At 40.0% G+C, this 23,018-nt stretch overlaps 1 protein-coding gene across 22 annotated transcripts in view; it reads right to left on the bottom strand.

The window, feature by feature from the left end:
* Positions 1 to 23,018, bottom strand: part of EXOC6B (exocyst complex component 6B) — a 703,642-nt gene that overhangs the window by 8,453 nt on the left and 672,171 nt on the right. For 5 of the 22 annotated variants that reach the window (XM_089922302.1, XM_089922305.1, XM_089922307.1 and 2 more), the window contains exon 22: positions 629 to 23,018. This exon is cut by the window's right edge. The exons of the other annotated variants lie outside the window; for them this stretch is intronic. The gene's annotated coding sequence lies outside the window, so the exon portion shown is untranslated. Of the gene's footprint in view, positions 1 to 628 lie in introns of those variants that run through there. 22 annotated transcript variants of the gene reach the window in all.

Genomic DNA, 23,018 nt, shown 5'->3' with positions numbered 1-23,018 from the left:
CAGACACGCAGACAACACAGAAACACTGAACCAAGGCATAAATGGGCCATGCAATATTTACATGAGGCAATATATTACACCTGTGTGGACACTGGCTGAACAGATGGAAACCTGTTAACTAAATACATTTTGTCAAAGGCTTTCTTTCCCAGCCAGCTTTAGCCTCAGGTATCACTCTAATAAATATTTTAAAATTGTAACTGAATAAAGCTAAAAAAGAAAAATGAAATCAGTGCCTTTCAAAGGTAGGGGTGATGAAAGGGAAGGTGCTAGCTCCCCTCTATAAACTTCTAGAGGGGTCACCATCCCAGACTCACATCATTACATAGAAGAAGGGCCTTCGAGCTGGCTTTCTAGCAATGAGATACATATAAGTGCTTTTGGACTCACGACATTTCTTTACTTCTCCCTTTCCAAGAGATAACAGTTGATGAAGATTGTAGATGGCTATCACTCCGTGCAGAACAAAGAGAGGCCTAGAGTCAATCCAATGCCAGAGCCTGGGCTCTTAGGCACACCTTCTTCCCTTGTCTGTCTTCACTGCCCAGCTGGGCAAATGGGCAGTATGGGCCTTGCCCTACTTGGCCAAGCTTCCTCTTCTATCCACTCTCTTAGAATGGCTGTTATGAACTTCCTCAGAAAGGATGGGAATTGGCTGAAGTCCCCAAAATTTTGCTTAAACAGAGAAAAGCCCCTACACCCTCAGCCAAGAAAGGGATGCTAAAGATGAGAGGAGAGGGGGAGAGAGACAGACACGTTGGTTGGCCTGGGTCAGCACGGCCCCAAAAGGCCCTCTCAGGTCTCTTTTAGGTCACGCCTATGTTAGTTGGCAAGTGAAAGGGCTTCTACCACTTCCTTTTGCTGTCCCCAGGCCTTGCAGAGCTCTCCTTTAGAAGAAATATTTCCTTGACTTCCTATTCTAATCTTAGTATTTCTATCCTATAGTGTCCAAAGACCCGTCAAGACAGTTTCTCCTAGGGAGCATGACAGACACTTGGAGTGTCCCTTGTTCTAAAGGTCGTCTACAAATATGATTACGCTTTTCCTCCAAATCCCAAGGAAAAAACTATGAAAAAGATAGCATTTTCTTAATTAAATTTTTTTCTCAGAAAATTTAAAAAAACTTTTACTGTTTGCATGCTAGGGAGCTAACAAAAGAAAGGTGAAAGAAAAACAAATAAGTTTAATTGGAAAAACATGAAAACATGATTTCTTAAAGCTATTTCAGGTATTACTTTTCAGATGTGGACATATACATGCATTTAATAAAACTACCTTCTCTACTATCGAATTCCTAATTTCAGTGATGGAATTAATGGTATCAGTATTTTCTGATTTACTGAAAAGAACGCCATGTCTTTTGGGGCTGATGAAGCCTGGGTAAATCACCAGTGGGGTGTGGAGAGCAGTTCATTACTCAGCTCTAAGTTTTCTATTTTTAAATTCTTGCTAAAGTCTCTCAATGCCAGTGCTGAGACTAAGAGCTCTGGGATGACAAGCTACCTAATTTATCCCACTCCAGGCATGGAAGCTACACAAACTCTATTAAGCTCAACCAGTATGAGCCTGTAGCTCACACTCTGCATCTGTGCTGCTTTCTACAGTTCTTTTCAGTGGCCTGTACCTAGGTCTGATGGCCTCCTCTGAGACAGATGGACACATACTAGAGTCTGGGTGGGACTTAACTAAGTGAACTGCCTTGGGGTGCAGTTCTACTGGATTCCTTAGAAACAGTGTTAGAATAAGAGAACAAGAAAACTGGCAGGCCTGTTTATCAATACAGCACTTTGGTCTCCAGACTATGACCTTCAAAGGTGAACCAGGCCCTCTCAGCCTAGTTCTCTGCATGCAATGGCCTTGTTAAATCTCAATAAAGTCTCTCTCAAGGATGCAGAACATTCAGTCATCACTAACGACCACATTCTTTTTTATTTTAAAAATTTTTCATTTGGAAGTAATTTTCAATTTATCAGAAAGCTCTAAGAATAGATGTAGTATAAGGAGCACCATATACCCTCCTCCCAGATCCATCCATTGTCAACATTTTACCCCATACGCTCCATCATTTGTGTTCTCTCTCTCTTTCTTTGCACACACAGTATCTCTTTTTGGAGTCTCTTGAGAGTAAATTACATATATCATGACCCTTTATCCCCAAATATTTCAGTGTTCCTAAGAATTAGGGCTATTCTCATACATAATCACAGTATGGTTTTTAACTTTAATAAATTTAATATTGATACTGTCCATACCCTAATTTTATAAATTGACCCAATAAAATCCTGCACAGCATTTTTGTTTATTTAGGATTAGGTATTACATTTAGTTATCTACTGAGCCTACTTTAATCTGGACTATTTCCACAGTCTGTCTCTTTCTTATATGATATTGACATTTTTGAAGGATGTCAACTCTTCAAAAGTTCCCTGTCTCCTTTTTCCCCCCTTAGTTTTGGTTTTTCTAATGCTTATAATAAGATATAAGACATGCATTTCGGGCCGGAATATTACATGTGATGTTATGTCCTCCTCAGGGCATCACATCTGGAGGTATACAATATACAGTGTTCATTTGTCTCTCATTGGTGATATTAATTTGGATCACCCAGTCAAGACGTTGTCTGATTTCTCCACCGTCTAGGTATTATATTTTCTTTTGCAACTAGGAAGCAATTGAGGAGACAATTTAAGACCATGTGAATATACTGCTCCTGGTTAAAATTTCCCCTTAGATTTAGCATCTATCGAGGATTCTTCTTCGCTTTGGTCTTTACTATGATGGTCTCACACTGATGACATTCCAATTCTATCCTTCCCTCCACGTTTATCAGTTGTCACTCAGCATTCTACCATAAGAAGTGCTCTCTCCTTCTCCCCCATTAATTTATCTATTTTATTATTGGTATGGATTCATGGGTTTCCATTTTTTCAATGGTTTATATTCATTACTATACCTAATTACTTTGATGCTCCAATTGTCCCAGGTTTGGCAAGTGGGAGATCTGTCAAGCTACAGCCTGTGTCCTTGTGACATGCCCCCATGATTTTTTTTTCCAGGACTTCCTTACTTTCTGTCATAATAAGGTGTTGCAGGTTCATCTTGTATCTACCATGCCCAGCTCTGAAATCAGCCATTTCTCTGAACAGCCCTGGTTTCTTTTAGTGGGAAGGTTATTAGAGATCAAGATTTGGGTGCTAGGTGTGCTCATTGCTACTTGGGGACAATCTATGGGGAGTTAAGCCCTCTCAGAGCACAGAGCTAGGAAATATATGCATATAATCCACATATACACACGCACACATATACACATACATGTGTACTTATATAAGCATGTATGCACACACATTTTAGAGATCATGAGTTTACACCAATACCTCCAACTCTAATCATTCTCACAGAGTTCTTTTTTGCCTTCCTCTATCCCATATATGCATGTGCTTTCTTCCACAGTGAGAATCCTGGCTCTCAACGACATCATCTCATTCACTAATTTGCTTAATCCTATAATATATCTAAAATCAGTTCAGAATTGTTTGTATATACCACTACAAAAAAAAAAAAGCCTGCTAAAAAGAGTTTGAGATTTGTTTGCAATTTCCTCTCCCAACTTGAGTGTGTATAATCAAAGCCTATGCTCATAAGCCACTTGGATTAGTCCTTTTTAAATTTTCCCTTCAGTTTGGTTATGGTATTCATCTAAATACAACTGGGTTCATTTGTTTCCATTTGCTTTTAGTTTTAGGCTCCTCCCTCCCATCCTTCTTAATTTTTTACATATGTAGGACATTAACATGCTTCCAAAAGTCAAAACAATACAAAAATGTTAACTCAGAAAAGTGTCACTCTTTCCTTTGTTGTATCCCTTTCACCCCAATTCCTACCATGCCTTATAGGTACCCAACTCCATTGTTTTTGGATTTGTCCTTCCTATGTTTCTATTTGTAAAGATATGCAGATACACGTATGCTTTCTTATTCCCTCCTCTTTCTTTCACAGAAAGTAGCATACTATATATGCATTTTAAGGCATCTTACTTCTTGATGTTTGTAAGTAGGTGGTGGATGGAGAAGAAAAAAGAGGAGCATCAAAGGTGGGAGACTGAACTTAAGATCACTATTCCTCAAACTTTACTATCACTTTTGCAGTTTTTACCACATCCTCATGCCACATGTGTTATTATTAACTTAACATTTTTGTTTGTATTGATTCATATTTTGGTCATAAAAATTTTGTAAACAATACTTTACATCATTTTCACAAATGGGAAACCATTCATACTTGTCAGAAATAGAAGATAACTCAAATACTAGCACCACAATGAGACGTTCCCTTTGGCATCACAAAGACTATAACATGATTTAGTGTTTAATGGTTATTATTTTGAAATAATTTTAGACTTACATACAGGTTGCAAAAATAGTTTAGACAGTTCCTCTATACCCTTCACCCAGCTTCTCTAATGTTCACATATTATATTACAATGATCAGAACCAAGAAATCAACATTGGTACAGTACTATTAACTAAACTATGATTTCATTCCATTTTCACCAGATTTTCTACTAACGTCCTTTTTCTGATCCAATCCAGTATCCCACATTTCATTTAATCATCATGCCTCCTGAGACTCTTCCAATGTGTTATAGTTCCTCATTCTTATTTTTCAAGACCTTGATACTTACACTTTACTTTCAGTCATTTAATTTTTTTTTTTTTTTTTTTTGGCTGTGCCACACAGCATGCAGGATCTTAGTTCTCCGACCAGGGATCAAACCTGTGTTCCCTGCAGTGGAAGTGCGGAGTCTTAACCACTGGACCGCTGCAGAAGTCCCCAGTCATTTATTTTGCAGAACGTCCCTTAATTTGGGTCTGCCCAATGTTTGTTTATGGTTAGATTGAGGCAGTAGTTCTCAACTAGGGGAGATCTGGCCTCCCGTGGGACATCTGACAATGTCTGAGACATTTTGGGTTGTAACAATGCTGGGTGATGGTAGTGGTGGTGATGCTCCTGGCATCAAGTCAGTAGAAGCCAGGAATGCTGCTAAACATCCTACAGTGCTCAAGACAGCCCCACAACAAAGAATTACCAGCCCCAAATGTCAATAGTGTTGAGGTTAAGAAACTCTGGATTGGGGTTATGCATTTTTTTTTTTTTTGCAAAAATACTGTAGAAAAGGAGTGATACTGCCCCCTTCTCAGTGCATCATATCAGGTATATATGATGCCCACATACATATCTCATTATTGATCATTTGGTTAAGGTGGTGAGTTTCTCTACTGCAAAGTTATTACTTTTACCTTTGTAAATAATTAATACATTTCTTATGGGAGATATACTTTAATACTATGCAAATATCCTGTTTCTCCTCAAACTTTTGTCCACTACCTTTAACATCCATTGGTGGATCCTGCCTACAACAATATTTATTATTAATATTGATAATATTAATAATTTTAATATATGTAGTTATTAAATGGAATCCTCCTGTGAGGAAAAGTGCTGTCCCTTTTCCTCCATTTATTTATTTGTCCAATTATTTATATCAGCATGACCTCACAGATATTTATTTTATTTCGTGGGTTATAATCTAATACAATCATTATTCATGTTATTGTTCAACTTATTCTGGCTTTGGCCATTAGGGACGCCTTCAGACTGGCTTTCCTGTGTATTTTCCACCTGTCCCTATCCTTTCTTGAACAATTCCTTACTTGCTGGCACTATAAAATGTTCCAAGCTCATCTTGCACTTTCCCTGCCCTTGCTTTGGAACCAGTTACTTCTCCAAGGAGCTCTTTCTCGTTCCTTGTTTTGGGGAATGGTTTTTAGAAACCAAGATCTGAGCACTTAGCATGCTCAGTTCTATTGAGGTGTTATTGCCTCTAGGCCCTCTCAGTGGACAGAGCTAAGAAATATATGTATGTTTATTAACACATCTATATCTTTTGTGAATATATTTTAAAATCATGAGTTCATATTTGATGTCTATGATTCCAGGCAAACACCAGAGGATTCATTCTCTCCTTCCCTCTTTCCTTATTTATCACTTCTTTCTCTGATAATGAGAAACCTGGCTCTCATTATATTTTACTTATTGGTTCAGTCCTAGTGCAGTATAAAGTAGTTTCAGAATTGCTAATCCATACCCATGTGAGAAAAACAAGTTTACTAACTAGAGTATTTTCATACAGTTCTTTTTTGTCTTTAGCCTTACAATTGCCAGTCAGAATACTGGTTTTAAATTTTTTAATTTTTAAAATTAAGTAATTAATTAATATCTTTATTGGAGTACACTTGCTTTACAATGGTGTGTTAGTTTCTGCTGTATAACAAAGTGAATCAGCTATACATATACATATATCCCCATATCTCCTCCCTCTGGCGTTTCCCTCCCACCGTCCCTATCCCACCCCTCTAGGTGGACACAAAGCACTGAGCTGATCTCCCTGTGCTATGTAGCTGCTTCCCACTAGCTATCTATTTTACATTTGGTAGTGTATATATGTCCATGCCACTCTCTCACTTCATCCCACTTCCCCCTCTCCGTGTCCTAAAGTCCATTCTCTATGTCTGGGTCTATATTCCTGTCCTGCCCCCAGGATCTTCAGAACAATTTTTTTCTTTAAGATTCCATATATGTGTTAGCATACAGTATTTGTTCTTCTCTTTCTGACTTCACTCTGTATGCCAGTCTCTAGGTCCATCCACCTCACTACAAATAATTCAATTTTGTTTCTTTTTATGGCTGAGTAATATTCCATTGTATATATGTACCACATCTTCTTTATCCATTCATCTGTCGATGGACACTTAGGTTGCTTCCATGTCCTGGCTATTGGAAATAGAGCTGCATTGTGGTACATGACTCTTTTTGAATTATGGTTTTCTCTGGGTATATGCCCAGTAGTGGGATTGCTGGGTTGTATGGCAGTTCTATTGTTAGTTTTTTGAGGAACCTCCATACTGTTCTCCATAGTGGCTGTATCAATTTACATTCCCACCAACAGTGCAAGAGGGTTCCCTTTTCTCCACACCCTCTCCAGCATTTGTTGTTTGTAGATTTTCTGATTATGCCCATTCTGACCAGTGTGAGGTGATACCTCACTGTAGTTTTGAGTTGCATTTCTCTAATGATCAGTGATGCTGAGCAGCTTTTCATGTGCTTCTTGACCATCTGTATATCTTCTTTGAAAAAATGTCTATTTAGGTCTTCTGCGCATTTCTTGATTGGGTTGTCTGTTTTTTTGATATTGAGCTGCATGACCTGTTTATATATTTTGGAGATTAATCCTTTGCCCACTGATTCGTTCGCAAATATTTTCTCCCATTCTAAGGTTTGTCTTTTCATCTTGTTTGTGGTTTCCTTTGCTTTGCAAAAGCTTTTAAGTTTCATTAGGTCCCATTTGTTTATTTTTGTTTTTATTTCCATTACTCTAGGAGGTGGATCAAAAAGGATTCTGCTGTGATTTATGTCAAAGTGAGTTCTTCCTATGTTTTCCTCTAAGAGTATTATAGTGCCAGGTCTTCCATTTAGGTGTCTAATCCATTTTGAGTTTATTTTTGTGTATGGTGTTAGGGAGGGTTCTAGTTTCATTCTTTTACATGTAGCTGTCCAGTTTTCTCATCACCAGTTATTGAAGAGACTGTCTTTTCTCCATTGTATACCCTTGCCTACTTTGTCATGTATGAGTTGACCACAGGTGCATGGGTTTATCTCTGGGCTTTCTATCCTGTTTCATTGATCTATATTTCTGTTTTGGGGCCAGTACCATACTGTCTTGATTACTGTAGCTTTGTAGTATAGTCTGAAGTCAGGGAGTCTGATTCCTCCAGCTCCGTTTTTTTCCCTCAAGACTGCTTTGGCTATTTGGGATCTTTAGGGTCCCCATACAAATTTTAAGCTTTTTTGTTGTAGTTCTGTAAAAAATGCCATTGGTCATTTGATAGGGATTGCATTGAATCTGTAGATTGCTTTGGGTTGTATAGTCATTTTCACAGTATTGATTCTTCCAATCCAAGAACATGGTATATCTCTCCATCTCTTGGTATCATCTTTAATTTCTTTCATCAGCATCTTATAGTTTTCTGCATACAGGTCTTTTGTCTCCTTAGGTAGGTTTATTCCTAGGTATTTTATTCTTTCTGTTGCAGTGGTAAATGGCAGTGTTTCCTTAATTTCTCTTTCAGGGTTTTCATCATTAGTGTATAGGAATGCAAGAGATTTCTGTGCATTAATTTTGTATACTGCTTCTTTACCAAATTCATTGATTAGCTCTAGTAGTTTTCTGGAGGCATCTTTAGGATTCTCTATGTAGAGTATAGAGAGGTTATCTGCAAACAGTGACAGTTCTACTTCTTCTTTTTCAATTTGTATTCCTTTATTTCTTTTTCTTCTCTGAATGCTGTGGCTAGGACTTCCAAATCTATGTTGAATAATAGTGGTGAGAGTGGACATCCTTGTCTTGTTCCTGATCTTAGAGGAAATGCTTTCAGTTTTTCACCATTGAGAAAGATGTTGGCTGTGGGTTTGTCGTATAAGGCCTCTATTATGTTGAGGTAGGTTCACTCTATGCCCACTTTCTGGAGAGTGTTTTCATAAATTGGTGTTGAATTTTGTCAAAAGCTTTTTCTTCATCTATTGAGATGATCATATGGTTTTTATTCTTCAGTTTGTTAATATGGTGTATCACATTGATTGCTTTGTGTATATTGAAGAATCCTTGCATACCTGGGATAAATCCCACTTGATCATGGTGTATGATCCTTTTAATGTGCTGTTGGATTCTGTTTTCTAGTATTATGTTGAGGATTTTTCCATCTATACTCGTCAGTGATATTGGTCTGTAATTTTCTTTTTTTGTAGTATCTTTGTCTGGTTTTGGTATCAGGGTGATGGTAGCCTCATAGAATGAGTTTGGGAGTGTCCCTTCCTCTGCAATTTTTTGGAAGAGTTTGAGAAGGATGGGTCTTAGCTCTTCTCTAAACGTTTGATAGAATTCACCTGTGAAGCCATCTGGTCCTGGACTTTTGTTTGTTGGAAGATTTTTTAATCACAGTTTCAATTTCATTACTTGGTTTGTTCATATTTTCTATTTCTTCCTGGTTCAGTCTTGGAAGGTTATACCTTTCTAAGAATTTGTCCATTTCTTCCAGGTTGTCCATTTTATTGGCATAGAGTTGCTTGTAGTAGTCTCTTAGGATGCTCTGCATTTCTGCGGTGTCTGTTATAACTTCTCCTTTTTCATTTCTAATTTTATTGATTTGAGTCCTCTCCCTCTTTTTCATGATGAGTCTGGCTAATGGTTTATCAATTTTGTTTATCTTCTCAAAGAACCAGCTTTTAGTTTTACTGATCTTTGCCATTGTTTTCTTTGTTTCTATTTCATTTATTTCTGCTCTGATCTTTATGGTTTCTTTTCTTCTACTAACTTTGGGTTTTGTTTGTTCTTCTTTCTCTAGTTCCTTTAGGTGTAAGTTTAGATTGTTTATTTGAGATTTTTCTTGTTTCTTCAAGTAGGCTTGTGTTGCTATAAACTTCCCTCTTAGAACTGCTTTTGCTGCATCCCATAGGTTTTGGATCATTGTGTTTTTGTTGTAATTTGTCTCTAGGTATTTCTTGATTTCCTCTTTGATTTCTTCAGTGATCTCTTGGTTATTCAGTACCATATTGTTTAGCCTCCATGTGTTTGTGTTTTTTACGTTTTTTTCCCCTGTAATTGATTTCTAATCTCATAGCGTTGTGGTCAGAAAAGATGCATGATATGATTTCAATTTTCTTAAATTTAATGATGATTGATTGGTGACACAAGATGTGATCTATCTTGGAGAATGTTCTGTGTGCACTTGAGAAGAAAGTGTAATCTGCTGGTTTTGGATGGAATGTCCTATAAATAGCAATTAAGTCCATCTTGTTTAACGTGTCATTTAAAGCTTGTGTTTCCTTAATTTCATTTTGGATGATCTGCCCATTGGTGTAAGTGAGGTGTTAAAGTCCCCCACTATTACTGTGTTACTGTCAATTTCCTTTTTTATAGTTGTTAGCAGTTGCCTCATGTATTGAGGTGCTCCTACGTTGGGTGCATATATATTTATAATTGTTATATCTTCTTCTTGGATTGATCCCTTGATCACTTTGCAGTGTCCTTACTTGCCTCTTGTGACATTCTTATTTTAAAGTCTATTTTATCTGATATGAGTATTGCTACTCCAGCTTTCTTCTGATTTCCATTTGCATGGAATATCTTTTTCTATCCCCTCACTTTCAGTCTGTATGTGTCCCTAGGTCTGAAGTGGGTCTCTTGTAGACAGCATATATATGGGTCTTGTTTTTGTATCCATTCAGGGAGCCTGTGTCTTTTGGTTGGAGTATTTAATCCATTCACGTTTAAGGTAATTATCCATATGTATGTTCCTATTACCATTTTCTTAATTGTTATGAGTTTGTTTTTGTAGGTCCTTTTCTCCTCTTGTGTTTCCCACATAGAGAAGTTCCTTTAACATTTGTTGTAGACCTGGTTTGGTGGTGCTGAATTCTCTTAGCTTTTGATTGTCTGTAAAGCTTTTGATTTCTCCATAGAATCTGAATGAGATCCTTGCCGGGTAGAGTAATCTTAGTTGTAGCTTCTTCCCTTTCATCGTTTTAAATATATCATGCCACTCCCTTCTGACTTGTAGTGTTTCTGCTGAGAAATCAGCTGTTAACCTTATAGGAGTTCCCTTGTATGTTATTTGTCATTTTTCCCTTGTTGCTTTCAATAATTTTTCTTTGTCTTTAATTTTTGTCAGTTTGATTACTATGTGTCTCAGTGCGTTTCTCCTTGGGTTTATCCTGCCTGGGACTCTCTGCACTTCCTGGACTTGGGTGGCTATTTCCCTTCCTATGTTAGGGAAATTTTCGACTTATAATCTCTTCAAATAATTTCTCGGGTCTTTTCTCTCTCTCTTCTCCTTCTGGGACCCCTATAATGCGAATGCTGTTGTGTTTAATGTTGTCCCAGAGGTCTCTTAGGCTGTGTTCATTTCTTTTCATTCTTTTTTCTTTATTCTGTTCCATGGCAGTGAATTCCACCATTCTGTCTTCCAGGTCACTTATCCATTCTTCTGCCTCAGTTATTCTGCTATTGATTCCTTCTACTGTATTTTTCATTTCAGTTATTGTATTGTTCATCTCAGTTTGTTTGTTCTTTAATTCTTCTAGGTGTTTGTTCTTTAATTGTTCTAGGTCTTTGTTAAAGATTTCTTGCATCTTCTCGATCTTTGCCTCCATTCTTTTTCCGAGGTCCTGGATCATCTTCACTATCATTATTCTGAATTCTTTTTCTGGAAGGTTGCCTATCTCCACTTCATTTAGTTGTTTTTCTGGGGTTTTATCTTGTTCCTTCATCTGGTACATAGCCCTCTGCCTTTTCATCTTGTCTATCTTTCTGTGAATGTGGTTTTTGTTCCACAGGCTGCAGGATTGTAGTTCTTCTTGCTTCTGCTGTCTGCCCTCTGGTGGATGAGGCTATCTAAGAGGCTTGTGCAAGTTTGCTGATGGGAGGGACTGGTGGTGGGTAGAGCTGGGTGTTGCTCTGGTGGGCAGAGCTCAGTAATACTTTAATGTGCTTGTCTGCTGATGGGTGGGGATGGGTTCTCTCCCTGTTGGTTGTTTGGCCTGAGGCAACCCAACACTGGAGCCTACCTGGTTCTTTGGTGGGGCTACTGGCAGACTCTGGGAGGGCTCACACCAAGGAGTACTTCCCAGAACTTCTGCTGCCAGTGCCCTTGTCCTCACGGTGAGCCACAGCCATCCCCCGCCTCTGCAGAAGACCCTCCAACAGTAGCAGGTAGGTCTGGTTCAGTCTCCTATGGGGTCACTGTTCCTTCCCCTGGGTCCTGATGTGCACACTACTTTGTGTGTGCCCTCCAAGAGTGGAGTCTCTGTTTCCCCCAGTCCTGTCAAAGTCCTGCAAGCAAATCCCACTAGCCTTCAAAGTCTGATTCTCTAGGAATTCCTCCTCCCGTTCCCAGACCCCCAAGTTGGGAAGCCTGACATGGGGCTCAGAACCTTCACTCCAGTGGGTGGGCTTCTGTGGTATAAGTGTTCTCCAGTTTGAGTCACCCACCCAGCAGTTATGGGATTTGATTTTATTGTGATTGCACCCCTCCTACCATCTCATTGTGGCTTCTCCTTTGTCTTTGGATGTGGGGTATCTTTTTTGGTGAGTTCCAGTGTCTTCCTGTCAATGATTGGTCAGCAGTTAGTTGTGATTCTGGTGCTCTCGCAAGAGGGAGTGAGCACACGTCCTTCTACTCCGCCATCTTGAACCCATCTCATCATCTTTAATTTCTTTCATCAATGTCTCATAGTTTTCTGCATACAGGTCTTTTGTCTCCCTCGGGAGGTTTATTTCTAGGTATTTTATTCTTTTTGTTGCAATGGTAAATGGGAGTGTCTCCTTAATTTCTCTTTCAGATTTTTCATCATTATTGTATAGGAATGCAAGAGATTTCTGTGCATTAATTTTGTATCCTGCTACTTTACCAAATTCATTGATTAGCTCTAGTAGGTTTCTGGTAGCATCTTTAGGATTCTTTATGTCAGTCAGAATACTGGTTTTTAAATTACTTAGTTTAGTTCTTTTCTTCCTCACTCCTTTCAGTGTGATTATGCTATCCTTTCATAATTTAGTTAGATTTATTTTTCACTGCTTGTATTCAATTTGGACCCCCACCCCACCACATACTGGTTGGTTTAAATCATTTATTTTGGGGAATGAGTCAGAGCTACATAGAAAAGTACACTCAGGGGGCTTCCCTGGTGGCGCAGTGGCTAAGAGTCCACCTGCCGATGCAGTGGATGTGGGTTCATGCCCTGGTCCGGGAAGATCCCACATGCTGTGGAACGGCTAGGCCTGTGAGCCACGGCCGCTGAGCCTGCGCGTCCAGAGCCTGTGCTCCGCAACGGGAGAGGCCACAACAATGAGAGGCCCGTGTACCGCAAAAATAAATAAATAAAGTATGCTCAGAAGTATCGTTCCCTCCTCATCCCAGCTAAGCTGTTCTATTCTCCCCATTTCTTTCTACATCTTTCCTATCGACCCTTCGCAGGGTTCTGGTTTATCCTTCTTTTACTTCTTTTGTACAAATGAGAAGATACATGTGAATTTTCTTATATCCTCTTCTTTCTCACCTGAAGGGTAGCATGCAATAGATACTCTTTTGCACTTCTACTTTTTTCACTTAACCGTCATCCTAGAACTCACTCCAAAAGATGTTAATTCCTTATTAATGATCGTATTCTTGATTTATTCATATACATGTGGTTTTTGTAAACTAGATAAGTCATTTTCAAGGGACACATCAGACATGTTTGGGGGCATTTTATCATTTAACTGGTGGAAGAGGAGTGTTAGATATTTTCAGAGTAGAACATAACTGATAAATGTTATGGCTACTTCAATCAAAAGCAAACTCAACCAATCATTAATGATGCTTTGACCTCAAACACAGAGTTATTTGTTTATGGTATTTATTGGAACAGGAGAATTAAACTCATGTAGTAGTTGATGTGACATCTTATAAACTACATAGGTTAATAAAATTGTAAATTATGTGATTATTGGTTATTATACAAAAATGTGTACAAGTAGGAAAGGATAGGACAAGGAAAGACATTTGAATCAGGTTATACTAAACAATCTACTATGATGGAATATCTGTTTTCTTTTTTGTTTTTTTTTCCTCCTCTATGACTTTTATGTATATGACTTCTAACTAGGGCTTTGGCAGTTCTAAAGCTGTCTCTAATATATTTCTGTTTATTTCAGAACATGCTCATGGCTTAATAGGACTCAAATTACAATTCTGATTTCATGCAGGTGGGGGAGAGGGAAGGACAAAGACCCAGAAAGGACGAGCAAAGTGCTGAAAATCACAAAGTAGACAAGTGGTAGAGATGGCTTGATGGTTTACATTCCCCAAGACACCATAGCTGTTTATTTTTCAAAACCTTCATTGATTCAGCCTTTGGGTAAGGTACTTGCCTAAGGCTAGGTCAAACTTCTGAACAGACTTTCTTTTTTGCAATGGTAGCTAAGAAAGACTAGCAAAATCCAAATGAGTCAAAGTGAAAACTAGTCCAAGACCAGAGAGTGAGTTAACTGGACAGAGTGCAGATAGCATTAGAATAGCAGAACAATTGCAAACTTCTAGGAAATACCTTCGAAATGAGATACTAAGATAAAGTAGGACTCGTTGATCCTTGTTCATGCATATCAACATACATACTTCTCCAACAGAAGATGTAGAAGTGATTTCAAATAGATGAGTTGTTCACAGGTAAAGGAGAATTATAGATTAATATGCAAGCAAATGAACCTGAGGGTGCCCCTGTGTTCTCATAGGCAGAAAGGATTACCCACAGAACTCAGAAAGTAAAAATGAAAAGACTGGTGAAGAATGCCCAGCTTGTTCCCACTACTAGACTAGTATTTGTTACCAAAGCAGTTCATATCATGCCTAATTTTGGTGAGGAGAATTGTTTTATATATTCTCGCCTTTACCGCTAATTCCTGAGATGTGAGCCTCATCACCCATGTAGACTGGGAGCTTCCCAAGGATGGGGATCATGTTTTCTCCTTCGACTACTCTACAGCATGGGCCAGCATAGGGCTAGATTACTAGCAGGTAGTCGGTAAAAACATGTTACATAGAATTAAAGTAGGTAAACTGACAATGTTATAGGAACAACATTGGATAGATGGTGGGAAGGACTTATAATCTGTGTTTCTCGCAGCAAACTTTCCAAATAGACCAAACCTAGGGTCCTTCTGACCAGCACTAGAAGGAAGGTTGTCTGAGGAAGAAGGAAACATCAAACAGGAGTGATAATAGCTATGACAGATGAGGGGGAACCCAGCCCTGGATATTTGGTTCTAAGGTCCCAGGGGAAGATCCTATGACTAGTGAATGGGAATTCAGCAGATGTTTGGCTTCAAGGAGTCATCTGGGCTGGCTCCTAGCGGGCAGCATGGGGCCTACCTCATGTTAGGGAGAGCCACCTCTTAAAGATTCCATGGGAAGCAAAGGACCATAGGAGCGAAGGTACACACAGACAGACACAAAGACACACTGACAAGAGCCATACCTCTTTCCCCCAGGGGTGATTTTCTTTACATGTTTCCTTTTGAACAGGCACACTGAGTCCTGTAGAGAATTGTGTTCCCAAAGGAGGTATGTCCTTGAAGTAAACTTGATTTACGGAAATCTGAACTTGCACTTTATATACATTCCAGAAGAAATCTTCATATTAAAACAGGTTAGACGGCAGAACGATTTCAAATAACATGCTTCTCTGGAATACTTAACATATAATCTAAATGACAAAATTCTAAATGTGCTACCTCTTCAGAACACAGCTACCGTATAAAGCATGGTCCACTCCCAGTCTTTGACAGGATGAAACCAATCGCATCATTTTAAAGTATTTTTCATAAACACTAATGCACAGGTGCCTTTTAAGAGGCAGTTTAGCACAGCAAAAAGACCCTCAGGCTGGGGGTCCCCTGACTGACAGCGTGACCCCAGATAAGTCACCAAATCTGTTTTTCTCATTCGGATATGGAAACATAACAGCTCCTATCAATAGCTGAGGACAGATCAAGAGGACAATTGTGGGAAGTCCACCAAAAGGCATGGACTTGACTAATGACTCATTTGTGTTTATTGCCCAAGTTTCCCCCAACGCCTTGTCCCTGGTGCTGGGTCACTCTCATTCAGAGAAGACCATCTGTCTGCCTCCCACGTATCCTCAGGAGCACTTCCTGACACAGAAATCTAGGCAAACACAGGAAAGAGAAAGCAGCAATTATTTTAACAAACACAAACTGAGTACCAACAATGTATCAGGCATTCTTGTAGGCACATGAAGGGATGAATAAGACATCTCTGGTCTTGAGGAACTCAGTCTAGTAAAGAGCAGAGTGCTGTGAGCACTCTGAGATGTACTCTAACAAGGTGCAAAGGAAGTTCAGAAGAAGGGCATCTAAGCTTGAGTCAGGTAGGTGGGGACTGCCTTAAGAATCAGTACGAATGAAGCAAATGATAAATGGCCTCATATGCTAACAAGCTAAGGAGACTGAATTTTAGCCTGGAGGCTTCTCCACTTGTTTTCATCAAAGCTGCTATGTGCTTTCTTCTAGATCATGGGCAGGAAAACTACAGCCACCACTTGTTTTTGTAAATAAAGTACTGGAACACAGCCACGCTCATTGGTTGACATAGCGTCTATGACTGTTTATGTGCTATAACAGCTGAGTTAAGTAGTTGTGACAGAGACCATTATAGCCTGAAAAACCTAAAATATTCACTATCTAGTCCTTTACAGAAAAAGTTTGCCTCTAGATCCAGGCCAGGGAGGGCAGTGTGGTCTGAAATTCTCTCAGATGTAAAATATCTAATAGCCACTAAATTGAAGAAAAGAAGGAAAGAAAATGGTTTCAAGGAGACCATCCTGACTATAATGAGATGGCAAAAACTTCATTATCTTAACATCGGGCATCGGAATTCTTTTAGGATAGAGAAACCTGTCTGGGGGAAATATCTTGCTCTGTAAGATCCCCAAGGTGCCAAGACATATGGTAGAGAAGGGGGATGGAATTTGTTACTCTGGTTCTTGAGAGGCAGGGAGCTAAAGAGACGAGACTTAACTAACATGTATGAGAAGGGTTAAGAAGGGAATTCCTATTGCTATTATGGCCCCAAACATCTTTGGAGATCTGGGATGTCTGATAAGTTACTTTAAAAAAAAAAAAAAATTATTTATTTATTTATTTTTGGCTGCATTGGGTCTTTGTTGCTGTGCGCGGGCTTTCTCTAGTTGCAGCGAGCGGGGGCTACTGTTTGTTGCAGTGCACAGGCTTTTCATTGTGGTGGCTTCTCTTGTTGCGGAGCACGAGCTCTAGGCATGTGGGCTTCAGGAGTTGTGGTACGTGGGCTCAGCAGTTGTGGCGTGTGGGCTCTAGAGTGCGGGCTCAGTAGTTGTGGTATACGGGCTTTGTTGCTCCGTGGCATGTGGGATCTTCCTGGACCAGGGCTCGAACCCGTGTCCCCTGCATTGGCAGGTGGATTCTTAACCACTGCGCCACCACGGAAGTCCTGATAAGTGACTTTTTCAAAGCTGTTTGCTGTGTAGTATGTGATATAAATCCCTAAAAATCCATGCCCTGAATCCCATTCTTTAGGTAAATCTACTGTGTTCTTAATTGCTTGGGTGAATGATTTTTTTCCCCCTCTGAACTCAGAAAGGCTGAGTTTCACACTTAGAAAGCTGAAAAACTACACCGTGTAAAGGGGAGCCCAGGAAACAAGAAGACTGGAGGTCTAGGGATTCACAGAAATTTGAAAGAGGCCTTTGGATATTTCACAGGCTATGAAGCTGGGGTGGGGAGAGGTTCCAAGTTTCTCTGGATCTCTATAGGTTAAAGGGATCTGGCTTATACCTGAGTTTTGTAACAATGGCCACTCCATAAGCTGGCACTGGGGCCTCCCAGAAAGCTCTGCCCTCCTCCTCTTTTCCCCCCTGGCTGAGTACAGGCAGGCAAAGGGTAAGCAGTGGCTGTGCTGATCCCTGATTTCCCTCCAGCCCAGCTGCCAGGTGGGTGGAAGCTTCATTCAGCTCTTTATCAGAGACCAATTGCAAATCGGCAGCTCTGCCTGAAAGGAGATGTCGCTCTGAAAAATATTTATTTGCCTCATAAATGTGGGTTTATAGGTTTGCTATCTAAACTTTTCACCTCTGAGACTACTCTGGTAAAGAGAAAAAGAAAAATAGGGAGGCTTAAGGCTCTCCCACTGTCACCAGTTGGTGTCTGAGGGAAGATTTCCAAAATTTAAAAAATCGAACACCAAGCGTTCCATTGTGTCAGAGACTGTCCTATAAGGCCATTTCTCACTGATGACAGCATCTATCCTGCTGCAGGGTGATAATAACCATACTGTACATACATGTTCAAGGGGAGGATGGGAGACCTCTGCCCTGGGCTGACTGAGTTGCCCCTTGTTGGGGTGGGGAAGCGGGGAGGCAGGCAGGTGTCAGTTTGGGACGGAGCTGCTGCCATAGATGTGGTAGAAGGAGGTGGGAGCCGTGGGCCAGTTTCCTTCTGGGATATTGTGATTTGTTAAAGCTTGCTAGGTGAGCGGACTAGGGACTATACTACTGAGTTTTAACTAAACTACCCTCCCTCCCTCTCTGGCCAAAATAAATAAGTGGTTTAAAAATACCCCTGCAATTAAAGCACTTATACTCCAATTTAAAAAATAAATAAATAAAATAAAAATACCCCTGCAAAGACACCATGAATTAAAGACAATATTAACAATGTAAGTATGAGCAAACATTAAGAAAATGGCAGAACTTACACGTCTCCATATCACGTGCAAGCTCTTTGTCATCCACATTACAAAGTAAAAACAATGATGACTAATTAGATTCGATAAAGTAGTCCTCCAAACTTGAAATTATAAAAAGGCTATTTAAAACACGATTGCATCCACTATTGTGAGCCATGAACTTTACTTAGCTTAAGTACATATTGTGCCTTGAAATAGTAATGATAGTAACATGAGTATGTACATGCACATGGGCATACACACAAGCCGACTTCCAAAGGTAATAATAATGTTCTGTTTCTTTTTTTTTTTTCTTTTGCGGTATGCGGGCCTCTCACTGTTGTGGCCTCTCCCGTTGCGGGGCACACGCTCCGGACGCGCAGGCTCAGCGGCCATGGCTCACGGGCCCAGCCTCTCCGCGGCATGTGGGATCCTCCCAGACCGGGGCACGAACCCGTGTCCCCTGCATCGGCAGGCGGACTCTCAACCACTGCGCCACCAGGGAAGCCCAATGTTCTGTTTCTTAAACTGAGGTGGGGAGAAGGGTGCGTGTAGGACTATTCTTTCATAGCTGTTCAGTATCTAATACGCCGTTATATAGTTATGGTAGCTGGTTGGTGATTGTTACTGGCTGGTCGCTGTTTACTGGTGGTGTGGTTATTATGATTACTCCTGGTAATTAAATGAAAGCGTGCTAAAGGTGAGAGTAGCAAGGAATGACAGGAAGTATAGTCTGATAAGGACTTCTTTGCTTGAGATTAGTTTGGGGAACTTCAGTTGAATAAGGGATGTGGTTTTCGGTAAAACGTTTTCTAGTCGGATTAAGTCCAAAAGGGAGGATGCTGATTTTTGGCTCATTGATAGGTTTAGGTGAGGAGGTAGGCGATGCATGATGGTGGGGAAATATCCTAAGAGACTAGAGGATGTAAGGGTATTTGAGGGGTAGATAAATTTCAAGTCTTTTGTGTTCAGGTTAATGTTGAGTGCCAATATGAGGCCTAGGATGCCATTAGTTCTAGATGTAAGGGTACGGTTATTAGGGGGACTGTGGTTGGGGGGATGTTGTTGGAGATAATGAATCCGGCAAAGACACTTCCAATTAGTAGGCGTTTGATGGAGTTAATTAAGAGGGGGTTGTTTTCATTGATAGAGGTTAGGGGAGAGAAGTGAGGTTGTCCTAATAGTGTGAAGAAGACAATTCGGGTACTATAGACAGCTGTGAGGGAGGCGGCAATTAGAGTTATTAACAGGGCTCAGGCATTAACGATCAAGTCTTTAGAATACAAGCCGGTGAGGAAAGGCATTCCTGTCAATGCCAGACACCTGATATTAAGGGCTGTTGTGGTGAAAGGTACATATAGCCTTGAATAGGCCTCCTATTTTTCGAATATCTTGTTTGTCGTTCAGGCTGTGAATAATGGATCCAGATCATATGAATAGTGTGGCCTTAAAAAAAAGCATGTGTGCAGATGTGTAAGAATGCTAGATAGGGCTGGTTGATGCCGACTGTTACCATTATTAGGCCTAATCGGCTTGAAGTGGAGAAAGCAACACTTTTTTTAATGTCATTTTGGGTGAGAGCGCATACAGGTGTGAATAGGGTGGTAAGGGCTCCTAAGCACAGCACTATTGCTTGAATAAGTTTGTTGTTTTCTGTTAAAGGGTAAAATCGAATAAGTAGGAAGACTCCTGCCACAACTATTGTGCTTGAGTGGAGCAGGGCTGATACAGGGGTGGGGCCCTCTATGGCTGAGGGGAGTCAAGGGTGAAGTCCAAATTGGGCTGATTTTCTGGCTTCCGCTAGTATGAGTCCTATAAGGGGGAGGGTTTGAGGGATTTAGGTCGAGTATAAAAATCTGTTGCAGGTCTCCTGTGTTTGAGTTAAACAGGAATCATGCTATTGATATAATGAACCTGATACCCCCAATGCGGTTATGTAGGATTGCTTGGAGAGCAGCTGTGTTTGTGTCTGCTCGCCCATATCACCACCCAATAAGCAGGAAGGATATAATTCCAACCCCCTCCCAACCAATAAAAAGTTGGAAGAGGTTATTGGCAGCAACAAGGATTAGCATGGTGGTGAGGCAGAGGAGTAGGTACTTGAAGAACCGATTAATGTAAGGGTCTAAGTGTAGGTATCATATTGAGAACTCCATAATGGGCCATGTAACAGATAATGCTACTGGTACGAATATTATTGAGAAGTAATCTATTTTGAAGCTAAGTGTTAATTTAAGGGTTTGGACAGTGATTGAATGTCAGTTTGAAATAATTATTTCTTGGCCTGTGTGGCAGAATATTACTGTTGGAACTAGGCTGGTAATAAAAGCACATGAGACAGTATTTTTTACATATGTTGGATATTTGTTGCTTTTGTAGAAATCTGTGTTAGTTATTATAATTGGGATGATTAGTATAAGCAGTGTGACCAGAGCAAAAGAGGAAAATAGGTTTATTACTTTTACTTGGAGTTGCACTAATTTTGGGGCTCCTAAGACCAATGGATAACCATTATCCTTTAAAAGCCTGAAAAAGCCATACTGTTAGGCATGGGGGCATGAATTAACAGTTCTTGCAATACTTTCTCGGTAAATAAGAAGTCTCAGTCTTCTGTCACTAGATTCACAATCTAGTGTTTTTTTTTTTTAAACTATATTTACAATACAGGGGGCCTAGGATGATTTTGGGATTTAGTGACAAGAGTAGGAGGGGTAGAATGTGGAGGGTTATAAGGGCATTTTCTCATGTGCAAGAGGGTGTAATATTATTAATATGGCGTGTGTATTTACTGAGTTGTGTCGGAATTAGTATATATAGAGAATATAGGGCTGAACTATTTACAATAGCCAGGATATGGAAGCAACCTAAGTGTCCATCGACAGATGAATGGATAAAGAAGATGTGGCGCATATATACAATGGAATGTTATTCAGCCATAAAAAGGAATGAAATTGAGTTATTTGTAGTGACGTGGATGGACCTAGAGTCTGTCATACAGAGTGAAGTAAGTCAGAAAGAGAAAAACAAATACCGTATGGTATTGTTTATGGAATGTATATGGAATGTATATGTACATGTATATGGAATCTAAAAAAAAAAAAAGGTCATAAAGAACCTAGGGGCAAGATGGGAATAAAGATGCAGACCTACTAGAGAGTGGACTTGAGGATACGGGGAGGGGGAAGGGTAAGCTGGGACAAAGTGAGAGAGTGGCATGGACATATATACACTACCAAACGTAAAATAGATAGCTAGTGGGAAGCAGCCGCATAGCACAGGGAGATCAGCTCGGTGCTTTGTGACCACCTAGAGGGGTGGGATAGGGAGGGTGGGAGGGAGACGCAAGAGGGAGGAGATATGGGGATATATGTATATGTATAGCTGATTCACTTTGTTATACAGCAGAAACTAAAACAACATTGTCATGCAATTACACTCCAATAAATATGTTAAAAAAAAAGAATATAGGGCTGTAATTACAATGTCAGTTCCTATTAAGATAATGGTAAGATTTGATCATGAGAAGGTTGATATAACTACGAACAGTTCTCTGATTAGATTAATAGTTGGGGGTAAGGCTAAGTTTGTCGGGTTTGCCAGTAGTCATCGAGTGGCTATTAGTGGGAGGAGAGTTTGTAGGTCTCGGGCTAAGATTATAGTTTGGCTATGGACTCGCTCGTAGTTTGAGTTTGCTAGGCAGAATAATATAGATGATGTGAGGCCATGGGTGATTGTTAAAGCGGTGGCTCCTACGTACTTCAAGGAGTCTGGATGAGAATAGCTGCAATAACAAGTGCTATGTAGCTGACAGAAAAATATGCGATAAGTGATTTTAGGTCTGTCTGGCGTAGACAGATTGAACTGGTTACGATTATTCCTCATAAGGAAAGCATAAGAAAAGGGTATGCTACGAATTCTGTCAGGGGGTTGAGTATCGCTGTGATTCGTAGTATGCTGTAGCCCCCGCGTTTTAGTAATACGGCTGCAAGGACTATAGAGCCTGCGATAGAGGCTTCTATGTGTGCTTTGGGTAGTCAAAGGTGGAGGCCATAGAAGGGTCATTTTACCATAAAGGCTATTATGCAGGCTAGTCATATAAAGACGTTGGATCAGGAGTTGGGTAATGCTTGGGTCCAATATTGGAGTACTAGGAAATTCAGAGAGCCCGTGGTGTTTTGGATATATACTAATGCCACTAGCAGTGGAAGTGATCCGACTAGTGTATAGGACAGAAAATACAGCCCTGAATTGAGGCGTTCTGTTTGGTTACCACATCGAGTGACAATGGTGAGTGTAGGACCTAGTGTGGCCTCGAATGTAATGTCAAATAGAATTACTTCCGCGGCGGTTAATGTTATGGTTAAAGATGTTTGTAACATGATTAGTATAGTGATGTATGGTTTTTTTCAGGTCAGCGATTCTTTGAGCAGGTGAGACTGACTGGATGTTAACATCAGAGGTAGGGGTATCTTGTCAAGAGCAGTAGTGGTGCAGATAGGGAGTCGGAAGAGAATATTAATGAGAAATTCAGGCTATTAAACTAGTTAAGAAGAAGCAGGTTTGTGACGTTTATCAGCAGGCTATGGGTTGCAGCGTTAATTCAAATTATATTATTTTTTGATAATCAAGTCAGGGGTATTAGTATAGCAG

This window comes from Delphinapterus leucas, chromosome 13 (genome assembly GCF_059928025.1).
Source record: "Delphinapterus leucas isolate spDelLeu-1000000601 "Yukka" chromosome 13, BTC_Dleu_Yukka2, whole genome shotgun sequence".
In the NCBI taxonomy this organism is placed as follows: domain Eukaryota; kingdom Metazoa; phylum Chordata; class Mammalia; order Artiodactyla; family Monodontidae; genus Delphinapterus; species Delphinapterus leucas.
Note: the sequence above shows the minus strand (reverse complement) of the source record. Positions and strands in the feature narration are given on the sequence as shown.